The 15,479-nt window shown below is 36.3% G+C and overlaps 1 long non-coding RNA gene across 1 annotated transcript; it reads right to left on the reverse strand.

Annotated features, from left to right (window-relative positions):
- On the reverse strand, positions 1-14,934 carry LOC144448860 (uncharacterized). Its single transcript, XR_013482140.1, has 3 exons — positions 14,877-14,934; positions 2,490-2,639; positions 1-121 (listed from the first exon to the last, which is right to left on the reverse strand). It is a non-coding gene; the product is annotated as an uncharacterized LOC144448860 (long non-coding RNA).
- Between the last annotated feature and the right edge of the window lie 545 nt (positions 14,935-15,479).

Raw genomic sequence — 15,479 nt, forward strand, 5'->3', positions numbered from 1 at the left:
CCTGTACTTTGAACATCCAAACACAGCCCAACAGGACTCTATGTACCTCTGGGTATATCTGACAGAAGTATATGTTGTAACCAATGTCGATCGGGAAATGCTGATAGGGCACCTGTTAGGCCTGTTTAAAAAATGTGCAGTAAAATGCTTTGTTTTCTGGATAAACTGTCAGGTGAAATTGTGTTTCAAGTATACATTACTAAACTGTACTGACCCAGTATAGGTACTTACAATATTGAAACTAATGGTATTCCACCAGACGGAAGTCGTATGGAAAGGAGGAAGATGGTTGATATCTTCCGATCCTAACCAAAACCGCGCGCAATGTACAACCAGCATTTGTAATAACGCCGATATCTGTTATAAAAATCACGTTTTTCATGTAGTAAAACCGACATTTGTAATAATTGGCAAAATTTGTAATAATTTCTATGAACGACAAATGTAATAAAAATTGCCAATATTTGTAATAAATTTTAGAAAAAAGATGTAATAAAATTGCCGAAATTTGTAATTAAAAAAAAGGTCCTTCCTTCGACATGAAAAAATGGGTTATCTAAATAAGGAAATCCAAGAATGCAAAATCGTCACGTCACGATTTAACAAGTATTAATTGAATTGATGAATATACTAATTAATTGAACAATTAACCAGGTTATTAATATTTCAATCAATCCGCATACTGCTGGGTACAGGTACTAGTAAGTAAGTAAGTAGATAAGTAGACTTATTATTGACTGACTGACTGACTGACTGACTGATTGATTGATTGATTGATTGATTTACTGACTGACTGACCGACTGCCCGCCTGCCTGATTGACTGATTGACTGACTAATTGATTGACTGACTGACTGACTGACTGATCGATCGATCGATCGATCGATTGATTGATTGATGAGACTCATCAAAGAGCCAAGCCTAAGAATGACAAAATCGATTCTAGGAAAACTGTAATGACGATATTTTATCTCCCTTCCAAGTTAAAGGATGAGTAACTCCATTTCTTTGAAAGCCAGAGAGGAACCTCCTTAACATTTTTTTATTACAAATTTCGGCAGGTTTATTACACATTTTTCTCTGAAATTTATTACAAATATCGGCAATTTTTATTTCAATTGTCGTTCACAAAATTTACTACAAATGTCGGCAATTTTATTACAATTTTCTGTTTATTACAAATATCGGCAATTATTACAAATGTCGGTTGTACAGCGCGAGCGCCTATGCTAGGGCTTTCACATTTCATTACATAATGAGTGAACGTTTATGAATATGATGGTCTAAAACAAATCAAAATGACTTAATTGCGTATGTATTTTAGGCTGGTCGATCTATCAAGCAGTCTTTAGTTTGAACATAAAATAACCTAAAAAAATTCTCGACAACATATTTGAGGACCGGCCAGACTTTTCGGCCGGGGGATGGGGGCGGTGGGTTTAAGAGGGAAGGGGTCACCCTATTTTTGAAATTGGCAGTAGGGGTGCCATCCTGTTGGGAAATATTTGGAGGGAGATTGTGTTTTGGATTATGATGGGAAAAATATCCATTTCTAACCTTGTCTGAACTGTGAGATTCCTGTTTCTTACCTATATTCTTTATTATAATATACCTAGTGATAATGCTGTGCCATGATTCGCTATAATCAGTCACGTGATAGGAAAATAGAATGACTCTTTCCCTAGGGAAATAGTTCCATCAACTTTTACATGGTCACGTGACCACCTCGTGTTCACAGCAGGTCAAAATGGCAGCTTCTGACGATGTCGTCTGCCATCGCGAGTTCACAGCATGAGGTATATTATAAAACACATTGCCTGGCCTATATTCGGGCTAGAGCACCCGTTCATTACCCCCTCGTGACTGTGTAACTCACAGTCCCTCGGGTGTAATATACGGGTGCTATAGCCCTCATGGCCAGGCAATATGTGTTCAATATATATATATATATATATATATATATATATATATATATATATATATATATATATATATATATATATATATATATATATATATATATATACAATGATATACTTGATATTTCGGACACTATATCTTAACAACACAACGACACTACAAATCTACAAATCACCACATATCGGCGGAGTCTAAGGAACGCATAGTAATATCCATGGCCAACTTCTATCATACATAGTAGGAGTGAACACGTAAAGTTGCCTAATATACCATAGTGGTCAATTTACGATATCTAGTAGTTTCTCTAAAAAATGATAAACAACGGTGTGTTAATTTAACCCAAAAAAACACAAGCTGAAAATGATAGGTTCATTTGTATCAACAATAGATATAATCATTACAATGAATAAAACACACTTCTTGCTTATCGTTACAAGTGGGCATGACGAACATTACTTGCCGAAATTTGCTTTCAAAATGTCTAATTACACTTTCATTAATACTGTTATTGCAGAAGAATCTAAATTCTCACTAACGTGTTACTGTAACAATTGCAATTGTTTGACTTACCAGGCTCTAATCCAATGGGGAAGGTCTACACACAGGAAGGACAATAGGAAAACCTTGACACACATTTGCAACATCATGCCCTTGTATCCAAATACTTAATTTGGAAAGTTAGGCCGATTTTCCTTCACTGTGAATTCGTTTTATTTGTACCTGAAATACAATGATAATATACAATGAATTACAATTCAATCTAGTTAGTGCAATTATTATTGTATGCTTACCATATACAATCGTGCGTGCACACACACACACACACACACACACACACACACACACACACACACACACACACACACACACACACACTCTAGGGAGGCCGGCCAGAGAGGCCTTGTGGGTGAAATTGAACAAAATGCATTTTTTGATATGTGTTATCCCAATAAAGGACAACTACCTTCACACATAATATACTTTTTCTTTTTGTATAATTACATTTTGATATCTATGAGAATTTTCACCGCTGTCGATTGTTCACAAAATAAAGAAATTTGCATCTGAAATATGGAGATTTCTTAATTTTTTGTAATTTTTGGAAACAGCCACTTTTGAAAAGTTTCAGTTTTGATGGCAACATGAATTCAAAAATATTTTCCTGAAACTCTAACATATTTTATTTAACTGCAAAGTTATAGGTAAGTCAATATCTCTTTCAGATTTGGCAACAAAGTATCATTTTATGTCATTTTTAACATCATAAAAACTAAATTTGACAGTTTCAACGGTCATTAAAACAATATTTTTTTATGTTCCCCTAGGCTAGGAATTGGGTATTTTAACATTTTCATGAATTTAATCACAATATTTAAATAGGGGACTGTCTCCTGAAAAAATGAGCATTTTTGAAGAAAAAATTACAAAACAAATCCTTAGGTCCAAACTATCCCATAATTTTTATATTATGCAAATTAGGCAACTCAACAAACACATTTTTACCAAAAAGGTAACACGTTTGCGGGTTACCACACACTTAAATTCAAGAAATTTTGTCATACATACAATATTCATTGAAAAATTATAAACTTGAGTACACAATGATTTTAAATTAAATATGACTTTATTGATTCAGATAATTAGGTAGAAAAAGTTCCAAATTTGAAAATTATTTTATAGATGTTTGTAATTTCCTTCCTTTACTTATCATTCAATAGTTAGCCAGTTGACGACTGGAATTCAAAGGAAGGGGTCCTAAATTACCAAAAATATGTTAATGAGGTCAAAGGTCAGTCATTGACATAATTAAATATTCAAAATGGCGTCATGTATACACACACATTTCAATTGAAGTCAAACTTTGAAACTTTGCTCAGAGATATGTTGCCCAGTCCAGAAAATGATAACACCCCTCTCCAAAGTTTAGAAGCTGTCTGGAATATCCATGCCCATCTTAATAATGAATGCCCTGTACGACATCTAGATTGCCATTCTATGTAAGCACTGTCTTGTTGTTTATATCTGGCATAACCTCATCACAAATGCTAATATCCCCGGTAATGTACCTAGACACAAGAGCCAATAGTAAAATACGTAGATTATTCATTGAAATATAGAATCTGACTATTCTTTGTTTTTTCTCTCCAAGGAACTGGTCAGTATCTTCGGCTATAGGAAGGGGTGGTGGATTGGTAGGGTTCATCACGTTTTTGAGATTGGCAGGGGGTAACCATGTTTTGGAAATTGTGGATGTGGTCACTGTGGTGTGGAATGTGATGGCAGAACACATCCATTTCTATATTAATAGCCTTATCTGAAATGTGATATTTGTTATTGTCCCTGTTTCTTACATAAATTCTTTAATATAACCCCCCCCCCCCTCCGTAAGACTTCAAATATAAGTATAATAGCCATATACGTGTACTACCTAGCTGCCATACTAGTTACAGAACACATCATATTCATACCTGGTTGTTTCACATTCAACACTTCACTTATGTTGCACTTTGGGGCAAAAGTGAATTTGAAGTTTCCGCAATGGTAATATCTCAGATAGTTTATAAAAAGAAGTTAATCTAAATGACTGGTGGCAGTTCTTCATTTCAGTATGAAGTGATTAATACACTTTCTATTTTGTCGGACACTACATGTTATTGACACTGCAAATCACCATATCATCAGATTCCAGTTTCTATAATTATATACACAGTCGGTATGAGCACCCAAAGTTCTCTAGCATATCCCAGGGACTTCACTTTATGTTACAGATTCATTATTATATGACGTGGGAAACTCATTTAGAACTTGCAATATAACTTTGATTCCCTTTTCGAGGCTGTGAAATAAGGTTATGAATAACCTAAATCTTGCCTTAATAGAAATAGCCTCCAGATCTAGCTAGGGAGAACACGTACCTAGGACCCCCTCATACATCCCCAGACATCATTAATGCATTCAACCAACAATCAAGTGTACCAACCGTTTTAGTGTTAAAATGGGAATAAACTTTCCCCCTAAGCTAATTTTAGATATTGTCTTTTAAAGATGTGAAATGTTTGCCAAGGTTGTTTAAAAATTACCATTAAATGTGCTGACCTATACTATAATCATATGATGCCATTTAACATTTTAAGAATATATTTCAACCTTAAAAAGACAATACGTACCATCGACTATCAGAAATTATTCGTTATAAGTTACATAGGGCGGGAGTTCAATTCACCCATGCTTACTCGTACTATAGGTTGAAAGTGGGCTCCTTAGCATGCGTAATTAATTTCTTAGAGGGCGCCATCTCGTGAGGCGTGCTCCCCGCAAAGGCTCGGCTTGCTATCGTCCCTATTTGTAAGCCGAGCGGCTAAGCCTCTAGAATTTCGAAGACTTATGTCCCGAACTACTCGCGGCGTCGCTGCTCGGCTTACTAAGCTTAGGGATGATAGTCACAATTGGCAGCGAGACTACCTAAAGGCACATAAAGTTGTTGCTGCATAATTATGGGTCACGACTCTTCGTCGCAGACCAGTCTGTCGAGTCTGTGGTAGCTGGAATGCTAGCTGCAATAATTGTAGCGTTTGGTGTGATTTTGAGAGCTTTTTCGTCTGTTTTGGGCCTCTTTTCGTTCCGACGTTTAATCTGAATCAAACGCTACAATTCCGCTAACGCAAACGCAAATAGACGGAACCAATTCAGATCTGAATCGCAAAGTTGGGCGGATTTTTCTGCTAAATTACGTCTTACCTGGCAAAATATCGGACATTTCCTAACGCCAACATCAATTACGGAGCCTTCAAGACTAAAGAAGTGTTCAGAGTTACCCCAATTCCGTCAAAATCGGCAAATGTAGCAAGGCATGCAGCAGTTTGAAACGGGTAGTACGCTGACCCCTCGCTCACGTTTTCAATGTGGTCTCGTCTATTTACATGCATTAGAGGAATTGTGGCGTTTGATTCGGGTTAAACGTCGGAACGAAAAAAGGCCCAAAAACACGAAAAAGCTCTCAAAAATCACATCAAATGCTACAATTATTGCAGCTACTAGAATGCGTGACATTAAGTGGCCAATTGATATACCGACTTGATTTGTCACATTCGAAACCAATATATGCCGAAATGTGTAATTTTGTTTGTTGGATATCACGTTCACTCATCAAGGATTCACCATATTTTTTTCAAATAATGGTAACAAACTCAAAATCGCTCTCTTTAAATCAAAATCGGGGGTACACAAACTGGACATCCAATATTTCATCTATAATCACAATATCAGCCAATAGCAATCGCACACTCGTGAGACTTGTGTAAATGCACATTCAAATTTGGTCAATAGGTTTTTTCGGTATCACTGTGACGTGGCCCGGTGTTGCATTCAGTTGAGCGGCAAGAGCGCCACACTCAAAGGAGGGCGCAAGTCAAAAGTTTTACCATTGGTGACTGTCGCTAAATTTCTTTCTGAGTGTTCTGTATATACATTGTAGCAGATTACATCATATGCGCACCTAACTGATCCCAATTTGAACAAACAACAATGAGGTTAAAAATCGGGTATAAAAGAGGTTTTTGGCATCACGTGACCATATTCACCACACTCAACGCTGGTCGTCACATATGTCTTTATGGTTCTATAAGCATAGACGAACGATATATGCACACATTTTAGAACGAGAGCCGACGGAAATATATTGTTATGCAAAGACAGAGTGACGTATAAATCGACGTGGCCGACGAAAAGCTCATTAATCTATCGATAATATTTAACGTCGACGAAAGTGGACGTATGCAAATTTTAGAACGTAAACATTTAGAACGAAAGCCGACGAAAACCCATTGTTATGCTAATTATATATACAGTGCAACGGTTAAATCGAAATGACCAACGAAAAGGTCAATAATCAATTGACATATTTGTCTCCAACGAAAGTTGACGTATGGAAATTATCCTGACAAAGACTAAGTACAAATAACGGTATAAGGTCGCGTAACTGAGCTGCTCGATAACCTACTGGGGGGGGGGGGGGGGGGGTCAAGCTTGTCGAATTCGAAGTAAGCTGATAACTTTGTTATACTACTTATAAAGGTTCATAAAATGTCCTGTCCAATCCGTTGAACAAAAACAAAACATCAATACTAGTAGTACTCTCGGTTAAAACAGTTTTTAAAGGCTTCCTTTGAAAGTAGTCAGGGTAGATAACTTATAAATGCAAATCAAAATGAGGAATAATCATTTAATAATTGCCGCAAATATTTCAACATTTTAAGTTGAGGGATAGTACTTTCTAATAATCAAAGCAGTACAATCACAGACGTTAAAGAAGTCTTCAGCGTATATATTAGATACAGATACTTTGGATAGTTAAATTAGAAACGAATGCGACGTTTTGACCAGGAAAATGATTTCATTTTGAGAAGATGGATCGAAATATCGGATTCGTTTCAAAATAGCTGTGTTGTACTGTCACATTGACTCTCTCGGAACAATTAACAATACATTTTCTATTCTAATTATAGTTTTTCGCTTGGCTATTTCAAATGCACCGGTGTGTATTGAGCAGTTCTACCAAAATATAGCTCTATCATATACAAACCAAATAGAAATAATTTTTGGTAAATTTCACCCCGAACATTTCAACTCTTTTGTTTTGATACACTGCATAGTTTCTTTTCTGTTAAAGATGGTTGAACTGGTTGAAAATGACACTTCAATATTTCGACGGACATATCATAACATTAATTTGCATACCAACTTGTACAACGTCAGCTAATGATGTCACACTGTTATCAGGTTGTGAGTTTCTTAAAACGATGATAATACTGTAGTTAATAACGTAGTAGTTTATTCATCTGTGCTTTAGACTGGGGCAAGCATTTTGTAATTATGTTTTCGCAATGCACGCGCTCTTACGAGAAAGTCGTGAGAAGAATGCTCACATTCAGGTGCAAATATTAGGAAATATTCACTCTTGGCCAAAATTATCAAACGCGCTATATATTTGGCTCACGACCAAAATCTCACCAAAATTTGCCCTCACAGGAGAGGAATTGGCATGAGGAAATTGTCACCAGTGAAATGTTACTCAGCTGATTGTTCTTGAGTGCTCCTGGCTAAATTAGTGCTTCTAAAGGTGAACACCCACAAAGTAATTCATTGACAATAGTTAGCGAAAGTCGACTTATGGAAATTAACATGACAAAGAGTAAGTACAAGTAATGGTACGATATGGTTGCGTAACTGTGCTGCTCGACTACGTACTGGGGAGTATCACTTCAGAATCAATTCAGGTGCATTTTAAGATATCGCATGATTGCTGAAAATCCTTAATTATGCAAACGTCATTAAAAATAAGAGCTACAGCATGAAGCTTTTTAGGACATTTGCGCCTTGTTATGGTTTATGTGTGTGTATAAAACTGTAACAGAGGTCTCCCTACCCAGCTAACGGAGTGCTAACTAAAGATCGATAGAAAGGATTGCTACAAAATAAATCAGGCAGGTACAAATTTACCGGTGATTTATAAAAGAAATATCGATAGAGTCTGAATTGATACTGTTTCAAATGTAATAACTTTTTCTAACCGATAATGTAGAAAAAACTGATGAGATGAACGAGTTATAAAGTTTCGAGAAAGTGGCACCTAGTTATAAGACAATACAATATAATAATGTCAATTTTATTCATCTTTCTAATAAAATTCCAAGCAACGTGTAATAATACATACATTTGAATAATACAACAAGAATCTGAAATAAAAATACTCCGGCGCATATTATTTATGGCACGAAAACACTGACTTCGCAAATAGCTGTGAGTATTTACTCTTTACCTCGATCAAATAGTTATACTTTCTGTGTTTTTGCCAGTTAAAGTCTAAAATCTCTCACCGTGACTGCATAAAACAGACAGGATAATATATTGTCAGGTGTTTTGTACAATCTTTGTAACGACTTGTATACAATGTGATTCCGGCTCAAACAATTGCCAAAATGATAAAGTATCCGATGTCACAGGTGCCTACATGCATGTCACGACTAAAACGAATTGAAGCTTGGACAAATGCCGGAATACCCAGATTTCCTGAATGTTGTTCTTCTAAATATTTAAGGGTCAGTCATATTTATTGTTTTTCTCCCTCCAAAAGTAACCATTGTTTTGCACCCATGTCTAAAACTCAGATCATTGCAAGGAAATTATTAACTTTCGCATCGGAAATAATACTGCATTTACTTCAATTGCAATCTTATTCTACCATCCTGCAACATTTTATCACCACAGATGTTGTTTTAATAGATACCCAGACCACTACAGCGGCAGTTTGGGAATGCGATTGGTTATTGAGTCTTCTTTGTGCTCAGTTGCGCACACTGCACTGAAAACATGTCTAACCAAAGTGGCAACATGGATGAGGAATCGGTATTCATTTTGGAGTTTAATTAGTTGAACTCCATAAATTAAAAACAAGCTACTTGATAATTCAATGTGAAACAACATAGACCAAGTCTGTGTCTGGAACTCAATGTATTGCAAGTGATTTATAAATGAAAATGTGTGAAATATTTGTTATTGTACCGTATGTACGTATAATAACAAATTAAAGTTTTAGCTTTTTGTAATTTCATACATACATACATACATACATACATACACACATACACACATACACACACACACACACACACACACACACACACACACACACACGCTCGCACGCTAAGTGCTAAGGGTAATAAGACATTAATATTACGCTGCGTGTAAACAAATTAACTAAAGGTAAAATATGCCTTTAAAAAGTCTATGTAGATTTTAATCTGTGATCTTAGGTAAATTCTCCTGTTTTCGGAAATTTGATTACTATAATGGGTTTATCAAACACGGCCAAGTTTTTGAGCAATGCTTTGAAATATATCTATTTTGCTTGTCACTAAATTTCTCCCGGACTAGTCGTTTTAATATGTGCGCCAATGGAATGTATTGCCATCCATCCATTTGTCGTCTGGCATCATGACTGCAATGGAATCAGCCTGAACAAAACCGACAGATAGAAAGTTTCAATCTCCGACACGATTTATATTTAACATATGATTCGAAATTTTACCATCGTATGTCAGAGATGTGTAAGGCATTTCATACCAATTACAAATAAAAAGAATTCAAGCTGGAACAGGTACCGGAGTAGTACTGGATGCTAGTGGACAATGAGTTTTGCTGGTTGTCTTTCTCAAAGAATACAAATTTATTTTGTCGGCGTTCTTGTCTTCGATCTTTCCTTCTTCCGTGTCTATATCTTGAGGCCATTCCTTTTTTCATGCATGGAAGTCGTGACCCGTCACTTGCAATTTAAAGAGACTGCTTGAGTGAGTTTACTGAGCTTGCAATACGATCTTCAAGTAAACATCATTTTCTTTCAAAAGTCCTTACTGAGCTGACGAGTTAAAGGGACAATGGCCAACTTGAGACAGCATATCATCAACCTTTTAAGTGTTTACATATAACTCATCGATCTATATCATAAGTATGTTTACTTGTTGCCCTGAAAAGAGCATAAATATGGTATTGGTAGGTTTACGCAAGCTAATTTCTACGAATCTGAGGTCAGTGGCACTTTCGGATGCACCTAAAATGTACCTTATCATATATCTATAATCACGTCCCTATGTATTGCTATGGAGGAATAGCGATGGATAAATCGACACACGTTGCCCAACTTGAAATAACTTCAGGTGCGGGAATTTTGGACTATTTTCTTTCCCGTTGCTATGCGCGATGCTATGCGTGTTGCAAAATTTGTTGGCATCTTGTAAGTAATTGTATGCTGTTATTGCGGAAGCCGAAAACAGTAGTTCCAGAAATTCCTCCCAAAATCGGAAACAGTATTGTATTTGGCGATTGTGGCGAAATTACATAAAATATTGGTAAAGAAGCTTTGGATTCGACCAACGATGTGTATAAATAGTGAAGCCGACGACAGACGGTCCGCTCCATACGATTATGAACAGCTGTAAGCTAACTGTATCAAACGCCTAGATTCTAGAACAAGACGAAGTGTGCGTTTATTTGTTATTAGAATCGGACGACAAATAGTCTGCGACTGAAGTATAGTGTTTCCATTTTGCGATTTTTGACGATTTTAGTGTTACAAAGACCTGTTTCACGCCCGTTTGGGTGATGGTGGTATGCATGCCGCTCATGATGGCAGGTACTCAACCATATACAACGTCATTTTAATTTTCCAAAACATCTGTTGTCAAATTATCATAAATATTATTAAATACCAAACCTTTTTAACTGCTTTGTGTTTCATGTTTTCCGTTTGTTGTGCGTTCATGTGTTTCGCGCGACTCGAATGATGCATATACGTGCAAGGAGCTCGAGATATATATGAACATACCGAAATCAAAATGCCATACCATACATGTGATGACGCCTTGGCATATGTCCACATTTACAATGGACGGCGATTTATTTCCAGTATAATGTCCCTTAATGTCTCTAAAAATGTCAAAATTACTTATTGCAAACATTTTTTAGCACTCCAAACACTACAAAATTAATGTGATTAGGGACAGAGCAAATGGGAATAATACACTTTGAATCGAACAAAGTACAATTACATTTGTAGTCTGTAAGATACACCGTATTTCTCCGTCCTCACCAGCCTGCTCTACCCTTGAAAGGGTTGATCGATGTATGAGGGCGACCCGTCACGCTTATCTTACTGCCTGAGACTGAATATACTTCTCAATTTGTATTTATAGTCAGATGGCTCAGCAACTTTATTGTTACATGCCGGATAAAAGCACCAAATTTGCCATGAATGTTCCTAAGGACATACTTATTAATTTTAGCTTAGGAGCCCTCTGAATATTTGCATAAAGTGATCGCAGTGACTGAAAGTGTATGACCTAGCTTGTGATTCGATATTAATCAGCGCTATCATTTAGATATAGTTATCGATACAAGTTAAACTAGTGTGGCCACGGGTTCAATGAACAAGTTTTCGCCCAAGATTTCAACTAATTATTTTAGTTTACCCCCGAATAAAATCAACTACTGATTAAGAGGTCTTAAGCAATTATTATCTACTGAGTATGTATTCGTTGTAAATGTACTTTGATTAGACTGTGTTGAACACATTAAACTTACTATTTATAATACTAAGCGAGATTTGTCCGAGGACATTTTCCGTTTCAATGAAATAGATTAGGAATTTTTAGGGATGTTAAGTTCAAGATAACGTTTGTGGGATTCATCGCTGTCGATGATACATTGTACCTGCCGACCAAATAGCTGTGAGTATTTACTCTTTACCTCGATCAAATAGTTATAAGTTCTGTTTTTGCCAGTCAATAAGTCGAAAATCTCTCACCATGACTGCAATACACCTTCCTCAAAGAGATTGGTTGGGATATTGCCAGGTGTTTTTATACAATCTTTGTAACGACCTGTATACAATTTGATACGCCAGCTTATACAATTCAAGCATTCGATGTCAGAGGTGCCTAAATCCCTTCATCCTTGTCACTACTAAACGAATTGAAGTCTGGACAAATACCGGAGTACCCGGATTTCCTGAATGTTCTTCTTCTAAATTCTAAAGGTCTGTGAGATTTATCGTTTGTCTCCTCCCAAAAAGAACAATGGTTTTGCTCAACTTAGTTGTCTTTTATCTTTCATCCATGTCTAGAACTCATTGCAAGGGTATTCCTAACTTTCGCGTTGGAAATAAGGAACCCGTCAATTGCATTTTAAAGAGTCTAATTATAAATATAATTTGGAAGAATACTGAGTTTGAAATAAGATCTACTTGTCAGGTAAATATCTTTTTCTGCCAAACATTACAGAGCTGATCAGGAAACAAATTTCCACCTAATACCGAAATACTTCCCCGTCAGGTTATGTTGTATCCAAGGGTAACAGTGATCACTTAAATATACACAAACACATTCCAAGGTCTTAACTTAACTACCTGAAAGTTGTGCTTTTCCTGTTAGGCAATAGGTAAACCAACATGGGGAAATGTTTACTTTTTAGCCAATTCATTCCAGCCATTCCACGTTTGTTATGGGAAATGTAAAACCTAGGGATGATTACCCAACTGATTTTATCAGGCAAGAGTGTGGGAATTGTACACGGGGATACAACACTCATGCAAGCAGTGCTGTCGGCACCTATTATATTCTCCATAATCCTAGTCAGGTTTTAGGAATTGTTTTGATCTCAGATGTATTGCCATTTCATTACACAATGATGCATGCACGTGCAAGGGGCTCGAGATATATATGAACACATCGAAATCAAAATGCCATACCATACATGTGATGACGCCTTGGCATATGTCCAGATTTACAACGGACGACGATTTATTTCCAGTATAATGTCCCTTAATGTCTCTAAAAATGTCAAAGTTGTTTTAATGCAAACACATTTTATCACTTCAAGAGGTATATGATAAAACCTCTGTCGTAAGGCTTACGACATGACCCGTCCACCTAAAGTCGGGCCCTTGCGATCCGCCGCACGACCTCGGCCCGCAAAACATTTATCCAGGCGTAAAGTTTATTATCGAATAATTTATTCAGTTTAGTAGACTGTTTAGTTGTCTAATTCTTCACAATAAACAAAAATATCGCAGAGAAAATGTTCAGTTCTAGTCCATGCCCCTTACAAAGCAGATTCCCATCTAGGAGTGGAACTCCTATGAAGAGAACTCCATTTTGAACTCTTGACTAACTGATTTTTATGCTATACCAACATTGGTAAAGACTTAATTTTGAGCCAACTTTACCCCTTCTAATTAATCAATGTGTACGTCATAGGAAAAACATCACCATTAGAGTAGAGTCACTTTGTGTTAAAAACCTTTACACGGGAAGCGAACTCTCAGTCATACAGTCAGTAATATTCAGTTGATGGCTAGATTTACAGGGTTTAAAAAAGTATGTCGACTGTATACCGGTTTATAAAAACACTTTCTCACAATGTCTTTTAAATGCGATTACCAACGCTACCAACAATTGCATATACTTTTGAAAATTTTTGAAGTTTGATAAATATGAAAATCTTTTCATTTTTTGTACTTCAAATGTCATTTGACAATTTTAAAATTAAAGAGTAACTATTTCATGTAATTATTTCGTAACTTTCTGTGGATTAAATTATTTCTCTGTAAAATGAGTAGTTGAATTCGCCCGGCCTTGTTTCTAGCAGTGGTCACCGCTGGCTGTTGTTACTACTTATGATTATTGCTATGAACAGTTTCTTTTATTTGGGTTACATATTATAGGGTGAAAGTATTGACCTTTAACAGTGAATGGTGACATATCAGGGGATATGTATGTCCAGTTGAGGGTTAATTAGTGGGAAAATGTTAAAGTATTGTAAGATATTCCACAAACTTGAAGTTGTTGCTCCGTAATAACTGGTCTCAACGAAGTTCTTAGATTACTAGTTTTTCGCTTCAGACTGTGGTACCTAGGAATAGGCTGGTAACAGCTTTTTCTGTTCAACGGTCAATAATTGTCATGGTGTGGGATTGAATTGTCTAATCATTCAAGCCAACGACTGTCCCAGCCTGTCAATTTTAATCTCACCTTATGAACCTGTACGTAATGCAAGTACGTCTTTTAAGAAAAACAGTTCAGCAGTCAACGTTCTATACACAGTTGTTCTTTCCTCGCCATAAACTCAACGTCACTGATAGAGATCTCACATTTTACTCTTTCTAGCTTTAACTACTGTAGTATTGAAGTTATAGTCAGCCCACTACTATTAGTATGCTATCAGTGACGACATCGAATTTGATGAAAGCTATACTTTGCCATCTTCAGTTAATGGTCATTCTTTAAATTGTCTAGAATCTGTTCATTTACAAGATCTTACAAATTTCTGTATCACATGACAACCAAGTTTAAAAACCGATAATACAGTAACATTATTCGAACAAATCAATCAGTTATAATTACTCACAGTTTATGTTGATTAATCACTGAAGATCTTTGGTCACCTCGTACTGTCTTCTCCTGTGGTGTGAGTTAGATAAGACGATATTTCAGAGTAGAGATCATTTATGAATAGTTAGGTGAGTCGACTTTTCATAGGAACGCGCTTTTGTGGTGCAGGGTGCACACTATACTTAACACATATATTTCAAATTCAAACACCGCATATTGTACACTTATTCATTTTATGATCATTTCCCAGATTCGACACTCAAACATTCCTTAAAATGTTTATTTGCTAGTCTTTTTGATTTGCTATTGGTGTATGACAGGTTGCTATTCGCTAACAGCATAATGGAATAGTCCGAAATCCAACATCGTCAACAGCTCATAATAGTTCATTCACGTCTTATTACTGAGACGCTGGGGGTGCGTATAAAATCTTTGTCCGACAACAATTCATTTTCTATTATTGACTTTGACTGTCCAAAAAGAAGACACCTACCTAGTTATGGCGGGAACTATCGGCCACTATGGAAAGTTGCATTTAGTTGTTGTGCTGCTCGTTCTCAATATTTTGATTTTGGTTGTGAGAGGAAATCTTGTCTACTTCAAACCAGGAGTCGGCTAT

This window comes from Glandiceps talaboti, chromosome 18, assembly GCF_964340395.1.
Source record: "Glandiceps talaboti chromosome 18, keGlaTala1.1, whole genome shotgun sequence".
In the NCBI taxonomy this organism is placed as follows: Eukaryota; Metazoa; Hemichordata; class Enteropneusta; family Spengelidae; genus Glandiceps; species Glandiceps talaboti.